The sequence below is a fragment of the Giraffa tippelskirchi genome, chromosome 10 (assembly GCF_054371585.1).
Source record: "Giraffa tippelskirchi isolate mGirTip1 chromosome 10, T2T-mGirTip1v1.2.pri, whole genome shotgun sequence".
Classification (NCBI taxonomy): Eukaryota; Metazoa; Chordata; class Mammalia; order Artiodactyla; family Giraffidae; genus Giraffa; species Giraffa tippelskirchi.
The window spans coordinates 124,068,100-124,087,048 of record NC_137284.1 but is presented as its reverse complement, the minus strand read 5'-3'; the positions used below and the strand labels follow the sequence as shown (position 1 = coordinate 124,087,048).

At 37.7% G+C, this 18,949-nt stretch overlaps 1 long non-coding RNA gene across 1 annotated transcript in view; it reads right to left on the bottom strand.

Annotated features, from left to right (window-relative positions):
- Positions 1-410: 410 nt before the first annotated feature.
- The window catches only part of LOC145524865 (uncharacterized), a 30,198-nt gene continuing 11,659 nt past the window's right edge, over positions 411-18,949 (bottom strand). The window contains exon 2 of the long non-coding RNA XR_014067898.1: positions 411-1,298. This is a non-coding gene — a long non-coding RNA (uncharacterized LOC145524865). The remainder of the gene's footprint in view (positions 1,299-18,949) is intronic.

The window sequence follows — 18,949 nt, the reverse complement described above, 5'->3', positions numbered from 1 at the left end:
GCTGGCACCTGTCACCTTTAGGTTGCTGTGCCCTGTGTACTGTGGCCTAGGTTTTCCTTCTGTGTCAAATGACGCCCTCACTTATTCCCATAGTCTTGATACCTCTGTTTATTCTAGGACTATGTAAATGAAAATGGGAAGGCAATTGTCCGCCCAAGGAAATATCAAACTAAAACTATACATACATACACTGTTCAAGTTTGACCATCGGAGGCTGAGCTCAGAAAACCATTTCCACTATTAAGAAGCAGCAGTGACTGTTTGAAAGTAGCAGCAACTCTCGCTGTCACTTTCCAATTTTCACGCTATCCCAAACTAGCTTTCTCAAGAAACTGAACTTGCCTCTCGCTTACTTGAAGCTCCAACACCTCTGAATTTACCTCTAGTGTAGCACTCAAAACTCATGATTAAATTCACTAGCTTTATTAATATATCCACCTGATGGAAATTCCCCAGGAGCCTTCGGGTATAATTATTACTTTCAGTCCTAAAAATCTGTCCTAATGCCAGGCACACTGTAGGTATGTAATAAATATCTGTTGAGTTAATGAGTGATTTCACCAAGTAAGTAAAAAATAATAGGACTGGTGGGCAAAAAATGAGGGACCATGCCTGAGAAACTTCATAATTTTCTACAACTCAAAAACTCCACTTTAGTCTTATGGCTTTTCCAATGGGACCCTGTGAAGCTAACAATACTGATCAATTGTTACTGAAATTTGCGTAAATCATTTCTGTTTTCTACTATATTTTTCATGGTGTTTCTTTTTTGGGTTGTAACTATTTTTATTTGTGTATTATTGGGCATTTATAAGTATTCACTAATATTACATGGGTAATATACTAAATAATTATAAACATAAGGATTGTATTATGCAAAGAGTTGATCATGACTTAGTGACTGAACAACAAGAAATTGCATTACACACATACTTAAATATAATTTTGAAAAGAAAAGGGTGAAGTGGTATAGCATCCTATCTAGTAGCCCAAGCTCCTTGATATTTCTAAAATATCTTACCTTCTCTAATGAGACTGCATTTCTTCCTACAGAGAGAAAAGTGCTTTAAAGCTGCAATGCTACTGTTAGCTAAAGGACTTCTCACATGTTTTTTATATATTAATAGATATTTAAATTACAAATCAGTGTGGTTGGTTCTGTCATGGAGCTTTTGAATCTCAGGGTAAAATTAGCAAAATTAGCATTTTGCCTCAACAGCACAAGCAAGGTGATCAAAATGCTCATGGTGTTAAATCCATCTGGAAGTAGCCTCCTTTTTTTTCTGCCTCTGCCAGTTCTGTAAGAGGAAATAAAGAGATTCTCTCAGTTCAATGAAAACAAAATTGAAAAGTCATTTGCTCAGTGTTTTCCTTTCCATTCTTTTTTTTTTTGAGGATGACCAAATATTATTTGGTGACAGTCTCCTCTGCCATCAATGACAAGGACAAGAATGAGAAATAGAACACAGCCCTAGCCAAGTCAAGACAACAAACTGTCAGTTTGTCAAACCTTACAGACCAAGAAAAGCCTACCGAGAAGATTGTTTTATAACTTTAGAAGTGGTTACTTTGATGTCCCATCTTTAAAAGCAAATAATGAGTTAAGAGGTCCTTAGGGAGTCACTAGTTACTTGGCTAAAAAATTAAGGACCTAACCAAACTATGATTTGAAATGTGAAAGTCTGACTGAATTAAACCAATTGCTTTGCTGTCCAGATAACTCTTTTTTCATCACTTTTTGCTTTCTCCCCTTCTCTCTCTTTCCTCACACCCATAGCATTTAGGTCCTTAAGTGACCAAAAGTCACACAAATCTAGGTTCCTTCCTCTAAAGCTTATTTGTGCTCTCACTTGAGGCACCAACATGACATCTCTACCCAATTTCAGCAAATTACCAAGCCATCTCCTTTGGTACCCCACCCCCACCCCTGCCCATAACCAGAAACTGACAGGGTTATCTTGAAAATGAAGGAGCTGCCAGATACTGTTAGACTTTCCAGATCTTGAAAAAATGCATCTTCTCGGTAAACAGTACATTCATTTAGTAGAAGCATCCATGTGACCAATTCCATGTGTTCAAGTTCTGAGACATCTGGATGATGCCTGCAACTCTTTGTGCTAAGTGCCCATTTATTCATCATAAAAACAAATTTATCACGTTATGAACTCTAGGCAGACCTCTTTGTTATGGTCAGACCTAAGACAATGAATTTTAAAAAACTACCTTTTGCCTCCCCAGGTTCAGACTTAGAATATGGCCTCAGAATCAGGGGTAGCTTGTCAAAATGAAAGAAAAGGTTCCGGTAGATGAAAAGCTATTATTCCCAAAGAAAAGCGACCAAGATGAGACTCTAAGCTCAGAAATAAAGAATTTGAGGCTTTGAAACAAAGGAGTGAAACTGGTTCCAGTTACTTCCTGTAATGTGTTCATTTTCTCTTGTGGAAAATGATGATTTCCAAACATAACAGTCTGAATCCAAGAACCTTACTGAATATTTGTTCAACTATTGTCTGAAACGAGTTTGGCTTTCACACATCACTTACCACCCATCGATTCAGGAGAGACTAAACAAGCGATTCGTCCAGTTTATGAAGGAATAGATTGCACCTTGGCGACTTTCAATCCCTTCTCCTTCCAGAAGTATCTTTGCTGAAGGTATATTCCTTTTCTAAAAGTTCAAAAGAAGTTTGCGTATATATGCACCAACATCTATACCAATATATATGGTATTTTCAAAGTCCATTTTAAAGAAAAGAAAATCTTGTAGATTTTTTTTTCATGATTGCATAAAATTGGTGATACTCCCTGCTGTGTCATGGATATGTTGAGCTGCATTAAAGTCTGCTATTAGAAATAATTAGTCAATAAGTGACTATCATATCAACTCTTTATTCTGAAATTTAAGCTGAAAGTTGAGAATTAAAGGAAAGAAATAAACATAATCCTGCCTTTTTTGAAGAAACTGTAGCTCATTTCCAGTTGATCAAACAAGGCTCTTTTCTCATAAGAGAATTCAAGCTAACAAGTGAAGATTGTAAAATTTAAAAATAATTTCTTCACAATAAATGAAGAAATAGATTTCAACCTGGTGACTTTCAATCCATCTTCCACCTAATGGTTGATAATCTCATGAATTATCTGTGCAAGTTCATTACATTAATAAGTGAAGAAATGGAATTGTCTGCAACCTCCAGTAATTCAGGCAAGGAACAAAAGTGGATGCCAAAACTAAGGTGAAAATTGTTGGGGGCTAGGATACTCATAGGTGCCAAAGAATTATGCCAAAGAGAGTGATTCACTCATCACAAAGAGGAAAATGAACTTTAAAATGAGATCAGTCACTGCCAGAGCCAAGTGATCAAATTTAGCAACACTGCTAGAGAGAAACCAGGAATTATGGTAGCTCCTGTTATGATGTAACATAGGTACAGAGTCACTTTAAATATTCTTGCAAAGAATATTTACCTGAATCTAGTGAAGCCTTTATATACAACTATTATCTACTTCACAGGAAAAACAAGGGATAGAAAACCAAATTAGGCAATCAAACAAAAGCAAACACCCAACCAAATCCCAGATGTCAAACCACTAGACTGATCTCTTAAAAAAATGTTTGGAAGACTAATCTAGATCTTAAAGGCTAAGAAAGAAAACAAATGTGACACAAAACTTAATTGGACTGAGGTTCAAAAATTATAAAAAAAATTTAGGGTACAATGGAGAAAATCTGAATATAACTCAGTACTAGAAGATATTAAGGAATCACTGTTCATTCTCTTAAGAGTGATATTACATTGTGGTCATGTAGGAGAACATCATTTTGGGAAATGCTGAAGTATTTAGGAGTGAAAAGTGAATATGGCTTCAAAATATTTTCACATATCAGGGTCTCTTAACTTCACCATGACTGACATTTGGGGTAGGAAAATTCTTTACTGAAGGAGACTGTCCTGTCTGTTATAGGATGTTCAACAGGATCCCTGACCTCTGCCTTCTAGATATCAGCATCCCATACTTATTCTGCCCCCAAGTTGTGACAACCAGAAGTTTCTTCAGGCAGTATTAAATGTCCCTTTGAGGGCAAAATTGTCCCTGATCGAGAAACACAGACTTATATAAAGCAAAAATGTATAGCTAAATAATTACAGCAAATTGTTAACAGTTGTTGGATCTAGGTATAGGGGTTTATGAGTAATCATCAAGCTATTCTTTCAACTATGCTGCATATAGAGGCAATCAGTAGACTATTCTTTCAACTTTTCTGTAAACTTGAAAAGTTTTCTCATAAAAAGATGTGGAGAAAAATGATGTGTTGGCCTTACTCCCAGAAATTCTTAATTGGTTTTGGGTAGGGGAAGGGCATTTGTATGTTTCAAAAGGTCTCCAGGTGATTCTAATGTGCACCCAGGGTTGAGGAATACTGTATTTAAATGATTTAATAATATGCCATCAGAGTTTTGATATGACTGTAGGAAATATAAGAGGACTGAAACATAATGAAAAATAATGAAACATAACATTAATTCATACCTCATGTACATGAAATAAGAAAAATACCTATTACCAGTTTGTATCCACAGAATAATGTGGGATTAAGAGCAGGCAGTGATATCACACTTGCTACTCAAAGTGTAGTCCATGCACAGTATGACATGGGAGCTTATTACAAATCCAGAATCAAGTTCCCATCCTCAGACTACTGAATCAGAATCTGAAATTTGAAAAAAACACTATGTGTCTTTAAGTAGTCACATCACTGAGAGTGCAAGAGGAAAACAACTAGTTAAAAGGTTAAAAAAAAATTTAGTCAAGTAAACCATAGCATATAAACCCTAATTTAACTAACTGAGCCAGAGATCAAATTGCCAACATCCGATGGATCATCGAAAAAGCAAGAGAGTACCAGAAAAACATCTATTTCTGCTCCATTGACTATGCCAAAGCCTTTAACTGTGTAGATCACAATAAACTGGGGAAAATTCTGAAAGAGATGGAAATACCAGACCACCTGACCTGTCTCTTGAGAAACCTGTATGCAGGTCAGGAAGCAACAGTTAGAGCGGGACATGGAACAACAGACTGGTTCCAAATAGGAAAAGGAGTACATCAAGGCTGTATATTGTCACCCTGCTTCTTTAACTTATAGGCAGAGTACATCATGAGAAACGCTGGGCTGGAGGAAGCACAAGCTGGAATCAAGATTGCCGAGAGAAATGTCAATAACCTCAGATATGCAGATGACACCACCCTTATGGCAGAAAGTGAAGAAGAACTAAAGAGCTTCTTGATGAAAGTGAAAGAGGAGAGTGAAAATGCTGGCTTAAAACTCAACATTCAGAAAACTCAAATCATGGCATCCGGTCCCATCACTTCATGGCAGATAGATGGGGAAACAGTGGAAACAGTGGCTGACTTTATTTTTCTGAGCTCCAAAATCACTGCAGATGGTGATTGCAGCCATGAAATTAAAAGACGCTTCCTCCTTGGAAGGAAAGTTATGACCAACCTAGATAGCATATTTAAAAGCAGAGACATTACTTTGCCAACAAAGGTCCGTCTAGTCAAGGCTATGGTTTTTCCACTGGTCATGTATGAATGTGAGAGTTGGACTATAAAGCAAGCTGAGTGCCGAAGAATTGATGCTTTTGAACTGTGGTGTTGGAGAAGACTCTTGAGAGTCCCTTGGACTGCAAGAAGATCCAACCAGTCCATTCTAAAGGAGATCAGTCCTGGGTGTTCATTGGAAGGACTGATGTTGAAGCTGAAACTCCAATACTTTGGCCACATGATGCGAAGAGCTGACTCATTGGAAAAGACCCTAATGCTCGGAAAGATTGAGGGCAGGAGGAGAAGGGGATGACAGAGGATGAGATGGGTGGATGGCATCATCGACTCGATGGACATGGGTTTGGGTGGACTCAGGGAGTTGGTGATGGACAGGGAGGCCTGGTGTGCTGAGGTTCATGGGGTCACAAAGAGTCGGACACGACTGAGCGACTGAACTGAACTGAACTGAACTGAGTACTAGATCAAAAACCTAGTGCTCTCTTATTCCCTCTGGAATAGTCCTTTCTCTTTAGACAATTCCTCTCATGATCAAAGCTACCTTTAATCATTTTCTTTCTCAAAATTCATGAGTACTATTCTTTTATCCTTCATAAACTAACTGAACTCACTATCAATAAATTAAAAATTTTCACTTACTTTTCTAGAACTAGAAATACCTTTAGTATTTGCAGCAGAATCATCAGTTAAAGGCAACCATGTAGCAGAAAAAGTCAAGAATATTTACTCTTTCACATTAGGCATAGAAGTAAGATTTATCTCCACCGCTTCACATGTGAAGATTTGATCTCATATAATGATATGGTTTATGTGTCCATACTGTCACTCTTTCCACCCTATTAGTTGAGGTAGAAATAAAGACCAGGAAGATGGATGATCTCCAGTCTTACCCACCAGAAAATAGCTCTAAGATATACTTTCTATTCCTGCATCCCTTTCTCTGTTAAATGTTTCAAGAGATGAAATATTCATTGCATCCCTTTGACTACTTCAGAGCACAACAGGCTTCTCGTTAGGAAATATTTTTGGTAACTCTAACAAATTTTTTCCGTGTACAATTCCATCTAATTATCCTGTACTACAACCATTTAGAGTACCCAAGCCAGCCCTTCTTCTTCTCTGTTGCTGCAGCCTCCAAATATAGCTCCTGTAGTCAGAGTCAGCTACCGCGCCCTCTCTTAGTCATAGCCCAGGTGCCTTAGACAAGGAGAATGCATCTGTCAAAATGAATCAACAGTAGAGATACTGAGTAGGTGAAATACTCCTCTTTTCTCTTTGCTCCCTACATTTCATCTGAAAGATGAGGGGTAGAAGAGTTCTCTGTGATTTCTCATGTAGAAAAGGAATTTACCTTTTACATTGCTCTACATGACTCAATATCTAATCTGCTCTTCCTTCTTAGGGATTTAAGGATTTTTTTTTTTCATAAAAGCAGCATTAGTTGAATCTAGACTTTGCTTTCTATCTTCCAGTTTTCAGAGAAAAGCTGTCAATTGCATGTAAATTACTCCACTATTGTTACCATTCAAAATACCAGTCATCTCATTCAGCTGGACAAGAGTAAACGTGGAGAATGGAGAGCTTCTCTTTGTCAGTTTTTTTCCCCCAATCTCTTCCATGGGATGCCCTCCTAGGCCTAAAGGGTTAATTTCCTTTTAGAATCGAAAGAAATGCAAATGACGCAAAGCAAACAGAAGTAAACATTTAAATCTTCTGGTTGGAAAAGGCTGTGTAGTTAATTAAAAAAAGAGGAAGCAACCACTGGTTTGCATGAGAATTTGTGGGAAGGCTGCCCATTGTTAAATTAGGATCATCCATTCAGTGCTGAATTTGATTTCACCACACTCCTTGCTTTAGTTCTTGAGTGGGAGCTAAGCCAGTTTTGAGATTTACAATCTTTCCCATCTGCTTGTGCCAACACATGGATCTTGGGAAGGTGTTCCATGGTGTTTAAGATGTTTTCAATAAGAAAAACCTGTCGGTGGGGTAAGTGCACTTTTTGTCCCCTCCTTTTAACTTTCATTTGGCTATGAACTTGGCTTCTTTGTTCTTTCATGACTAATATTACCATCTGTGACATTACATATCAACAGAACAATGTAACATATTAAGTACAGGAAAGCTTCGGAATGCTTGAGTTCATCCAAGCGTTTGTTGCTCAAAGTTCCAGGCTGCTTTCTAGCCACCTGAAGCATTTCCCAAGTTCCTACTGACATATTATCATATAATTAATCAAAGCATTTTTGTCTCATTAAGAGGGAAACACAAAGCCTCTGTCATAGCAATGATTTGGTGAGCTGTCTTTAATAACAACGCTTAACCAAAAAAGCTTTGGCCATCATTGGCTGTCTCAGCAGGAAGGACTTGCTGGAGCTCTCTCAACTCCAAGGAGAAGCAGCTACTGACAGGGTCATCTTGATTCCCTTTTACAAATGAATTTAAAGTTCTGCAGGGTAATCATCAATTGTAGATCAGAACCTATGACATCTTTCTCCACAGATTTGTGAATTTATCCAAAGCAGGGCTTGAGACCAGGCTGGGAGATTGATAGTGAGCAGCCTGGGGAAGAAAGGCACAGGGAGCTAAGGTAAAGAGTTTTAAAAAATAATTTATTATGGTAGATTGAGCTTCAAGGATCCAAATGAATAGCCTTGTGCTTATCTATGTATCTACTTTTCAAATTCATTTTATTAATTTACACTTATACAACCTAAGCTAAATGAAGAAATTAATCAATCTTCTTTTTCATGTACTGACAGCAGGGCACCAAGCACAGGTTTCTGTATTGTTCCCATGTTCTTATACTAATGAGTTCCTTTCACTGGTTTGAGTTTGGCTTTAGGTTTATTTGAGAGTGGGCTTCCCAGGTGACGTAGTGGTAAAGAATCCACCTGCCAGTGCAGGAGATGCAAGCGACACAGGTTCAATCCTTGGGTTAGGAAGATCCCCTGGAGAAGGAAATGGAAACCCTCTCCAGTATTCTTGCCTGGAAAATCCCATGGACAGAGAAACCTGGCAGTCTACAGTCCATAAGGTCACTAAGAGTTGGACATGACTGAGCGAGCCGCATGCACACACACTTTACTTGAAACCGAAAACCTGATGGGAAAGTTGGTTGCCATCTTGGGGAAAAATCAGTTGCCATCTAGAAGCACTGTTGGCTCTTACTGTAAAAGCAGGTGGGTCACACACATGTGATATGACAGAGTCCTAAATGTGCCACTGACAAAAATTGCCAGATCTGGAACATTCCTGAACAGGACAGTGACTTGCCATCAAAGATTACTATGTTGTCAAAAATGAAGAATTGCATAGCTACTGGTGGCAGGCTAACATTTTCTATGACTGGATATTATCAATGTCCTCATTCTATTGTTTGTTTTATAAACATTCTTATACATTTAATTTCTTCTATTAAATGTTTATTTGCTGTTCAGATGAATGTGATATGTCTGAATAAAACATATAAACAGCATTTTCTCATCCTGCAAAAGGAGTGTTTTACAATTTGTGGGGTGTAGTTCATTGATGGATCATGAAATCAATTTAGAGAGCCTTGAATAGCATTTTATAAAGAAATAGAATAGAGTAAAAACTATCCATGTATTTTGTACACGATAAAAATAAAAAATATTTTATGCAAATGTTAGTTTAGTTTATTATTTTTTACATACATACATTTTTAAAATACATACATATACTGAGTCATGCTAAAACGTGTATTTCTTATTTTGGATCTTGGTCATGGTTCAGAAGCCACTGCTCTGAACTATACTGCTAATTTTTCCTTCATTTCTGAGAAAATTTCAATGTACGTATGATGCATTTTATTGAAAAATAACCATAACCTCAACTGAAAGGTGGACTAGGTGATCATGCAAATGTAATTCAGCCTGTTCTACTGCCTTGGAACAAAACCAATCCTAACCCTGAGGAGGGACTGTAGAATGCAGAAAATAACATGATTGAACCATTTTTCTTTTACTGACCAGGTAATCACTGAGTGCCTAATATGTGCTTGGTAGTGTGTGTGCATGCTCAGTCACTTCAGTTGTGTCTAACTCTTTGCAACACTATGGACTATAAACCTGCCAGGCTCCTCAGTCCATGGGATTCTCCAGGCAAAAATACTGGAGTGGCTTACCATGCCCTCCTCCAGGGGATCTTCCTGACTCAAGGATCAAACCCCAGTCTCCTGCATTACAGACAGATTCTTCACCTCGGAGTCACTGGGGAAGCCTGCTTGGAAGTGTGCCTTTAGCCAAAGACACCTAGATTAGAAAACTCTCCCTCCAGCCCTGCGCAATTGCTTTCTGTCCTCAGTGTCTCACTGGCATGAGAAGCCTCGGCATCCTGACAAGTCTCCCTGTCTCCAGGCTGCCCCTGACTCCCAAACTCCATCCAGACACCAGAAATGTCTTCCTAAAATGCAACCTAATTTTTTCACTTCTTTCTTTAAATCCTTGAAACATCTGGTTGGAGAAGTAGAGTGATTGTGCAGTCATATGACAAACCATAGTGAGGCATCACCTTAGCTTTCTACTCTTCACCTCATCATCTCCTCATCTCAAAGTCTTCCCTACTCTGTCATATTCTACTTGTAGGACACTTTCTCACCTGTCATAAAGTTTTCTCTTTAAGAAGCCTAGAACACCTAGGAGAGCACTACCATCCAGCCTAATCCTTGCCTGTTTGTCTTAGAATGGAGGTCTTGAACCTTGCATCCACCATTAGCGAAGTCAGTTCACTTTGGTTTTTCCTACTTACTTCCTATCATATTCCTACTTATGATAACAGTGTGACAGGTGCTTTCCAGGGACTCTTGTTTATGTTGTTATAGTTACTAGCATTGGTGCGCTGGTAAATATTTAACAGTCGATGGAGAGGGAGTAGGTTAGATTAAGAAAAACCTGATTGGTAGCATTTGCCAATTTCCTTGGTGTGAATATTTCCACTGCGGTTAGTTTCAACTTCTATCATGGTGTCAGAGAATGTGGAGTTAGGCAGAGGTGTACTATAGCACATTGTTAGATAACATATCCCTCCTACAGGGCTTCCCTGGTGGCTCAGTGGATAATGATTCCACCAGCAATGCAGGAGATCCAGGTTTGATCCCTGGGTGGGGAAGATCTCCTGGAGAAGGATATAGCAACCCACCCCAGTATTCTTGCCTGGGAAATCCCGTGGACAGAGGAGCCTGGCAGATTACAGTCCATGGGGTCTCATGAGTTGGACATGAGTTACCAGCTACACCACCACCACCATCCATCCTACAGATAAAATGCACAGCAGTAAAATATCATCAAATAATTAGTCAGGGATGTACTTTGAGTATTTATTACATTTGTCTCTAATGTAATTTAATTCTAAGTTTATATAATTTAATTTTTAATAATGCCTATGCTTAACAATTAATTTGTAGAACTCTCTGAAGTTCTCCACTGCATAATCATCACAATTTATGTTACTCTGCCTTCCACTGGGATCTCCCTATAGAAATAGAAACATCCTTAAAGATAGTCCTTCAGAAGAGGAATCCTTTCCAATTTATTTGTTCCAGAAATTCAAGAGTGGGAAGAATTTTTGTATCCTCTAAAAAAAAAAAAGAACAAATCTTTCTTCGGGGCATATTTTGTACCATTTCTATTCTCTCCTCATTCTCTTACCCTGCAATCCCAAACACACTCTTAAAAAAAAATAAAGCTTATTTTAGTTTAAAGGCATTCAGGAAAATGTTTTTATAAATATTATAAAAACAAAAATTTTTATGTAAATCAAGAAAATCAAGTTCATTTGAATATTTAAAATTAAAAATGCACCCTACTCTTGCATTTATAATTTCCTACCCCCAAATCTTTGAGACCCTTTTCTACTGTAGGATGAGGTTTTAAAGGCAATTATAATTGCCTGGAGTGGTTTATTTCAGCAGCTGCCATGAAAAGATAGAGGGGATTAATGACAAGAGCTGTGTATACTCTGAGCTTGAGGTGTTGGATTAATGAATGAATAGGGCTGTTTGTTAATCCTACCTCAGATAAACACATGTCAAAATGTGAGCAGTTGGGAAACCTGAACAGGTTAGAGTCAGAGATGAAGCATTCAAGATCCCTTTAGAGTCTGGAAGCATTTTCTAGATGCTTGCTCTTTCCTGACACTTGGTTCCTGTCTATGGCAGCCGAGATAGCTCAGAGAAAGTGGCATTTGGGAGACCACTTGATGTCAGCGAATAAATAATCACTAAGAATGAATCGGGCTGAAATGCTAATTTCACACTTTATTCTGAAATAGTTTATAAAACGTGTCCAGCACATTTTGTAGTTCCCCTAATGCTTGCTCTAGGCAAATTCTGAATAAATTCCTAGAGAACAGAGAAGCTGCCTCCTGCTTTCTCTCTCTCTCACTGCTGATTTGACACAATATTTTTTCTAGTCTTGGTGGAAAAAGAAAGATGTGTGGGAGGGAGGGAATCTGTCCTTCCTTGATGTTTCTCCGAAATATTTTGTTTATTCTTAACTTTCCTAAATTCCCCTGAGGCAGGGGCTATGGTCATTCTGGGCTGTATGCTTCTCTGTTGTAGGGCTGTCCTGAGCACTGTAGAATGTTTGACAGCATCCCTGGTCTCTACCCACTAGATGCCAGTAGCATTCACTCCTTCCCCAGTTGTGACAACCAGTCTTCCCCCTTCTATTCAGTTGAAACCACTGTCAGAGAGCTTAGGCTTTGGGGACACCAAGGATGCCACATCCATCCCCAGGACCAATCACCTCCATCAAGTAAAAGAACTGCAAAAGACTATGCAGAAATAAAAAAATATTGCTGATTGGTATTTCAAAATTTTTGTCATGACATTTATTTCACAATTCTATTTAGGTCAAATCAAAATTGCTAGCATTGGACCATTTTGATTCCTAAATTGGGAATTTCACATGACTGAAGCTGATATTTTATAAAAACATAAAATAATGGACAAGTATGGGTTTCCTTGGTAGCTCTGCTGATAAAGAATCCATCTGCAATGCAGGATACCCTGGTTAGAATCCTGAGTCGGGAAGATCCCCTGGAGAAGGGATAGACTACTCACTCCAGTATTCTTGGACTTCAGTGGTGGCTGAGACGGTAAAGAATCTGCCTGCAATGCGAGAGACCTGGGTTCAATCCCTGAGTTGAGAAGATTCCCTGGAGGAGGGCATGGCAACCTACTCCAGTATTCTTGCCTGAAGAATCCCCATAGACAGAGAAGCCTGGAGGTCTACAGTCCATGGGGTAGCAGAGTCAGACATGACCGAGCGACTAAGCACAGCACAGCATGGACAAGTGTCTTTACAAACTAGCCCTGGGGGCTGAGCACAAGGGGGAAAACACAATATAAAAGATAGATGCACACAAGAGAGTCCTCACAAATAAGTTACAAAAATAAAATAGTCATTAACATCCAACTAAATTCAACAAGTGCCTCTTTAGAAAGATCAATGTATCTCTTTTTTTTCCTCTTACAAAAGAATTCCACATTTATTTACCAAAAATATTACACCCACCTTCTGTATGTATAACATGAATCAGTTTATGAGAGACTTGAGAAAAAGTGAAAGTGTGAAAGTGTTAGTCGTTCAGTCATGTCTGAATCTTTGCGACTCTGTGACTGTAACCCGCCAGCCTCCTCTGTCCATGAGATTTTCCAGACAAGAATACTGGCAAGGGTAGACATTCGCTCTCCGGGGGATCTTCCCCACCCAGAGATCAAACCCGGCTCTCCTGCACTGTAGGCAGATTCTTTGCCATCTGAGCCACCAGGGAAGTCTTACACATTATTAAAGGTACCATACTGAATCACCTTCGGTTGTGGTTTTTATGGAGTGCAAAAGTATATAAAGTATATTTACCTAACCTACTCAAATCTCTATCATTTTTTTGCAAAGGCTGTTAGGGTTTTGATTGGGGTATTGTCTTGCATTGAATTTTATTAGCTACTTCTAATACCTTGAAGATGAAGTGGTAAATTTAGTAACAAATCCACTGACTGACTCATTAAGATCCAAAAGAAATTTTGCCACTTTAAGTTAGAAACAACACACTCAAGGAATCTTATGAACTAGGCTAAGATAGAAATTGTTATGCACCTAAAAATTCATGTGTAATGTTTTTTGCAGAGACTTTTTTTTCATTGAACACCAGTTGGTAATTTAGAAGCTTCATCATATTTTTAGGAAAATTTTAGAGTAAAACATGTGTTACTCTAAAATTAGTAAAATAGTAAAATATGTTGATTAGGTGTTTCAAGCAGCATAACTATCAGCTCTTTTATGGTAGACTTCCAATGTATCTCTTTTTAAGCTAGACCTGTATGAACGGTGAGGGCAGCAGGAATATTGGTGGGAACAGAAGGCAGACCCCTGGTGGCCACTTCTTGGACACAGTGTTGGAGTAGGTAGGTGGCAAGACTTCAGAGAAGTCAATTTTAGATCCACTTGTGCTTATGCTGTTTGTGCAATGCTATGGCACTGTGGTATATGCAAGGTGGTCCAAGCCCCACTCATCAGCTAAGTGCTGGCAACATGTAATGATGCTATCATATGGTCCAGTCACTTCCCACAGTAATACACACACACACACACGCACACATATATTTACATATGTTATGTAATATATTCTTTTTCAGATTCTTCTCCATTATAAATTCTTATAAGACATTGAATATAGCTCCTGTGCTATGATTTAGGTCCCTGTTATTTATTTTTTGATACATAGTAGTGTTGTTGTTTTGTTGTTCAGCACCTAAGTCATGTCTGACTCTTTGTGACCCCGTGGACTGCAGCACGCCAGGCTTCCCTATCCTTCACTACCTTCCAGGGTTTGCTGAAATTCATGTCCATTGAATCGGTGATGCTATCCAACTATCTAATCCTCTGTCACCCCCTTCTCCTCTTGCCTTCAATCTTTCCCAGCATCAGGGTCTTTTCCAGTGAGTCAGTTCTTCACATCAGGTGGCCAAAGTATTGGAGCTTCAATTTCAGCATCAGTCCTTCTAATGAATATTCAGGGTTGATTTTCTTTAGGATTGAGTAATTGGATTTCCTTGCAGTCCTAGGGACTCTCAAGAGTCTTCTCGAGCACCACAATTCAACAGCATCAATTCTCTGGCTCTCAGCCTTCTTTATGTTCCAACTCTCAAATCCGTACAAGACAACTGGAAAAACCACAGCCTTGACTATGCAGATCTTTGTCAGCAAACTGATGTCTCTGCTTCTTAATATGCTGTCTAGGTTTCCCATAGCTTTCCTTTCAAGGAGCAAGTGTCTTTTAATCTCATGACTGCAGTCTCCGCCCTCAGTGATTTTGGAGCCCAAGAAAATAAAATCTGCCACCACTTTTTCCCCTTCTATTTGCCATGAAGTGATGAGACCAGATGCCATAATCTTAGTATTTTGAATGTGGAGTTTAAAGTCAGCTTTTTCACCCTCCTCTTTCACCCTCATCAAAAGGTTGCTTAGCACCTCTTTATTTCTGCCATTAGAGTGATGTCATCTGCATATCTGAGGTTGTTGATATTTCTCCCAGCAATCTTGATTCCAACTTGTGATTCATCCAGCCTAGCATTTCACATAATGTACTCTGCACACAAGGTAAATTAACAGGGTGACAATATACAGCCTTATCATATTCCTTTCCCAATTATGAACCAATCCATTGTTCTATATCCAGTTCTAACTGTTGCTTCTTGACCTGCGTACAGGTTTCTCAGGAAACAGGTAAGATTTTCTGGTATTTCTGTCTCTTGAAGAATTTTCCACAGTTTGTTGTGATCTACACAGTCAAAGGCTTTGGCATAGTCAATAAAGCAGAAGTAGATGTTTTTATGGAACTCTCTTGCTTTTTCTGTGATCCAACAAATGTTGGCAATTTCATCTCTGGTTCCTCTGCCTTTTCTAAACCTAGCTTGCACATCTAGAAGTTCTCGATTCATGTATTGCTGAAACCTAGCTTGAAGGATTTTGAGCATTACCTTGTGAGCAAGTAAGATGAGCACAATTGTATGGTAGTTCGAACATTCTTCAGCATTGTCCTTCTTTGGAATTGGAATGAAAACTGACCTTTTCCAGTCCTGTGGCCACTGCTGAGTTTTCCAAATTTGCTAGCACATTGAGTGCAATACTTTAACAACATTATCTTTTAGGATTTTAAATAGCTCAACCGGAATTCCATCACCTCCACTAGCTTTGTTCACAGTAATGCTTCCTAAGGCCCACTTGACTTCATACTGCAGGATGCCTGGCTCTAGGTAAGTGATCGCAACATCATGGTCATCTGGGTCATTAAGACTTTATAAGACTTTTTTTGCATAGTTCTTCTGTGTATTCTTGCCATCTCTTCTTAATCTCTTCTGCTTCTGTTAGATCCTTACCATTTTTGTGCTTTATGGTACACATCCTTGCAGGAAATATTTCTTTGATATCTTCAAAATAGAGATCTCTAGTCTTTCCCAAACTATTGTTTCCCTCTCTTTCTTTGCATTATTCACTTAAGAAGGCTTTCTTATCTCTCCTTTCTATCCTCTGGAACTGTACATTTCGATGGATATATCTTTCCCTTGCTCCTTTCCCTTTCTCTTCTCTTCTTTTCTCAGCTATTTACTAGTGTGTATCTGTTAAAACCAAACTCCTAACTTATTCCTTCCACTCCCTTGCCCAGGTTTCTTAATTTCTTAGTTTCAAATCCCAATGTGTAATTGTGCTATCAGAATTGAGAATCCCTTTTCATCTCTCACAATCTAATCATAAAGCAAATATCCTACAGAGGAATTCATCTGACGGTATATTATAGGTGTATTTCAGCCAAGTCTCGTGGAAGTGACCTAACAGTGAGTTGCTCCTGGAGAGATGTGTGGCTGGTGTCTGGATCAGGGAGCTGATTTCAGGAGAAAGGAGGAAGGAGGAGCCTGGGAGAGGACACAGGGATCCAAAGCCTCATTTCAAACACAGGAGCCAAGAAACCTTCAAGTTTCTCAGTGCTGAAATTGTGTCTCCTGGTTGATGGACTGCTCAGGGTAAGGAGAGGCCACAGCAGATACCGTACAGAACAGTAAGAAGGCAATGGTGTTTTCCTATGAAGATCAGGATAATAAAGAGCCATAACCTGTGTCTAGAAAAACAAAATCTTTTCTAGTCATTCTATAGGCATGAGAAAAATGCAATAAAGATTTTAGTTATTTTTTCTGAATATATAAAATTATTCTAAATTTTTCAAATATTTATCTGGAAGATTTCATAGTTGAGATTCACAAAGAACATTAAAACAAATAATAATGTGGGAGGTTTTGTTCTAAAAGCTATAAAGATAACATTAAAAAAAATATTCATGTTGAAACTGAAAAAAATCATTGAAAAAGAAGAGTCATCCCCAAACATATAAACACAAACTCATGTTCACTCACACAGATTGTAAAACACTCTTTCAATGAACTTTGCACAATCCAACACTCACTATTCTCTCTACAAAGCAAAATGATTGATGCCTAGAACCTAGAGCACTCAAGGATTGAGATATATATGCATTATACACACACACTCTGTTGCACTAAAAGTCATTTGCTTTCCAAGTCAGTGATCTGTCTACAATCTGTTTATGCAGTTGATTTTGTATTATACTTACTTCATTTTATTATTGTGAAGAACAAATGAAATATGGGTGTGAAAGAGTTATTGCTGTACTGAAAACTATATCGAATGCCATAGAAAGACTACCAAACCAAACCACTAAATATAAAAATCATAAAAAATATACAAGGATCTTGATCTTGATTAGTTTATGCAACTTGTTTATGCAACTTGTCACCTTAAAGTAACTAAATCCAGAAGATATCTGAATGTAGTATGCGTGTAGTTTACATAAGAAGGAGAATTGAGCACTCCAATCAATCAACATATACCCTGGACTCATGTTAAAAGATCGACAGATAAATTCAATGAGTGAAGTATTCAAGGAGGGTAAGTACCACACTTTTCATCATGCTTTCCTTTAATCAGTTTTTCTGATTTACCAATTAACTGATAAGTATCAGGAGATTCAGAAAAATGACTTCTCTCTCTCAAACACACACTTATCTTATACAATAGATAAAACACCACAACTTAATAAGGAAAGAATAAATTATTCACAAAACCACTGAGGGAACAATAGATTATTTTCTAGAAAAACACCATAAAATATCATTTTATACTTTATGAAAAACTCAAATGCCAATGAATTTAATAAAACAAATTATAAAAACAAAATTGTGCTTAGATGACAAGTGAAAGGGTATTGAAATGGACAAAGTTTTTCATAATATAAAAGCACAGGGGGAAAATTATTAGAATTTTAAATGTCTGAGTAAGACTCAATAAACAAAATTAAGTAATAAAGTTGCAAGCCAGATGGAAAATTGTAACAAGTGGGCAGGCAAAGGGGTAATACCTTTAATTTGAAAAAGCTGTTAGAGGTCAATTATATAAGTATCAACTTCTCAATATAAAAATGAACAATAGATATGAAGAAAACATTCAAATAAGAAGAAAAAAGACAGATAAACCTATAGAAAAATATTCAGTCAAAAATAATTGTACATCTTCAAATAAAACACACAGGACAACATTTTGCCTGTGAAGTTGAGAAGGAAAAATTATAATGCTATCAAGAAGACTGTATGATATTCTCATGACCTGTCAGTGGGAGTAAATTGGTATATCTGTTCACAAAACGAATCTGTCAATATTTATCAAGAACTTTTAAAAACTGCCATATACTTTGATTCTACAATTTAACACCAAAAACTATCTTAGAAAATAATTATTTAGATAGTCTGTTATGAAGATGTTTACTATTAATACATGCTATTTATGAAAGAGAAAAACTAAATGTAGCTTAAATGTCCAATCAAAGGGAAAAGATCCATCTAATCCATCATTAAATGGCTTAATGCATCACTAATTTATGTCCATCTATTAGGCAATCACTTCAAAATGTCATGTTTTTAAAGCCTAAAATTCCTCTCTTCTTGTTATTTTTTTAATGGACACAAAATATGTAGACAATAAGATCCCAATGCACTAAAGAAATGTGTGTATGTGTATGTATGTGTTTCTGTGAATAGAAAGTGGACCAGAAGAAAACACACAAAATAACATTAATTATTATCTCAGCAGTCTTATTAAGTGTGTATTTTCTTTTTCTTTTCGTTGTTCTTTTACATATTTTTTAGGAATTAATTTTTGAAACAGCTTTATGTTCACAGTTAAATTGAGAGGAATATATAGAGATTTTCCATATACTCCCTGTCCCTACACATGCATAGCTTCCAATCAACATCTCCCACCAGAGTAGTACATTAGCAAATGTAACAACAACGGAT